We start from the raw sequence: 1,863 nt of genomic DNA, 5'->3' as shown, positions 1-1,863 counted from the left end.
TTTGTCCAGGACAGCGGCTTTTAAGGGTTTGATCGCTACATGTGGTGTTGATGTTGTTCAGGCTTGGCTTTAACAGTCTTTGATGCACCTATTGTGAGATCAAGAAATATCGTGGGTAGAACATGACTCATGAAGACGCATAAGGACAATCGCTTTATGAAATTGTCGAGTGTCTTTTCAGCTCCTTGGGCTCTGGAATCTTCCCGTTTATCGTTCTTCCTTGAATCTTTGAGGGATTCGTTGAATGGTATTTGTTGCGACACTGTTTCCAATAGTATACATAAGAATAACGTAGTGTATTTCCAGAAATTTTGACGATCCCAATAGTCCTGCCCGCGAAAATTGGCCATTCTAATTGATATTTGTCAACCACGAGGGCAGAGCTAAACTGAAAAGGTGGTAATTTTTTATCTTACAGGTCCCGTGGCAGCTGAAATAAAACATCTGAAATTGTTTGTTAGGTTAACTCATCCAATAGGGCGTGATTCTCTAAATGTCATATTGGCGCCCAATGTGGGTCTCGAACCCACATTGGGCGCCATTTGTAAAAAGTCAATTGTGGACTCGAATGGTCCTTTTTGGCCATCCTAACTATTTGAATCATTACGAAAACGCCAAAGTTAATAAATTTTCAATAGTTTGAGGTGTTCAAGAATGGGCCGAATCCTACTAGGTGTAATGTAGCCAAGGAAAGTCGCCTTGATGTTGTCGACGATGAGATATTGTTCGTTATCGAATTTTTACCTCCAACTTGACTGTAATATCGAATCGAATTTCAACATTGTCTGGGTGATTCCGTAGAGATCAAATGACATCACTGTGATTTCAACGAAACCGGAGGGCGTCCTGATGACTAATTCTGGTAGATTCTTCCTTGCCGTCGTAGTTAATGTCGGACGAGCGGAACTTCCTCAAAAATTGAATGCTTACCATTCCGAAGACATCTTACTCCTATTTATGGTTTATCATGAACAAGCTCGTAAAAACCAACCAACAAATTGTGTCCTGGCACCGAAATCCGTATCGCACAAAAATTCACCCCATTCGGCCGCTAATGTTTCCTTTACTCCTGGAACGGAGATGATATCAAAAATAAATTTCTCGTCCACATTGAAATGAACTCCTTTAAAAATAACATTGGAAATTCCACATTTACCTATTTTCGTTGCTTCCGCAATTTTTGCAAATTACGGAATATTTTGGCCTCATTATGCTCCGTCTAGACCTTGCAAGATTTCGCCCATTGCCTGAAATTCATGAGAATTAGAAGTTGTTGCCACCGTTCCCACCCGCCGCCACCTTCACCTGGAAAATGTACAGACACTTAAGGCAGGTCTGCTGCCTCCCACTCCGGTCGCCTTTCCGAGGAAAACCGTCTGCGTCATTCTGGCTGCAGGTCAGTGTACACCCGTGCAAGACGTAGTAATAAGAGGAAAAGCTTACCAAGAAACTACTTCCGCATTCTGGTCCGCAACGTTTTAAAGTTTCTTTTCTTTCCAATTCTAGGCCCGAACGACGTCAGCTCTCGCCTCCGCCAGAAGTGGCTCCTCGCGAACTTGTGGAATCGCGTCCGACTCGGCCAAGCTGAGACTTTTGGGGTAAGTGAAAAATTTAGTCCAATAACTCCTGGCTCCCCCCGCCCGCTCGACCGCCCGCCGCCCACTGCCGAAAAGAGTCGCCCGCTTATCGTCGCCATGCCACCATACGAAAATCCATCACGAAATTTCTAGGGGCCGCTGCCTAGTGTTGGAGTCGACTCCACCGAACTGCTCCACCGCCGTTGCCTGTGTAGTGGTTACACACGCGAATTTTTTTTGTTGGCAATTCGCAAATGGGAAAAAAAGAAATTCGCAAGAATGACGG

General features: G+C 44.5%; 1 long non-coding RNA gene across 1 annotated transcript; it reads right to left on the bottom strand.

Moving 5' to 3' along the window:
• Window positions 1–1,005: 1,005 nt before the first annotated feature.
• LOC119647054 lies at window positions 1,006–1,630 on the bottom strand. The gene is made up of 3 exons (XR_005248798.1): window positions 1,306–1,630; window positions 1,157–1,247; window positions 1,006–1,066 (listed from the first exon to the last, which is right to left on the bottom strand). It is a non-coding gene; the product is annotated as an uncharacterized LOC119647054 (long non-coding RNA).
• Window positions 1,631–1,863: the final 233 nt, after the last annotated feature.

This window comes from Hermetia illucens, chromosome 1 (assembly GCF_905115235.1).
Source record: "Hermetia illucens chromosome 1, iHerIll2.2.curated.20191125, whole genome shotgun sequence".
NCBI lineage: Eukaryota > Metazoa > Arthropoda > Insecta > Diptera > Stratiomyidae > Hermetia > Hermetia illucens.
This window is presented reverse-complemented; position numbering and strand designations above follow the sequence as displayed.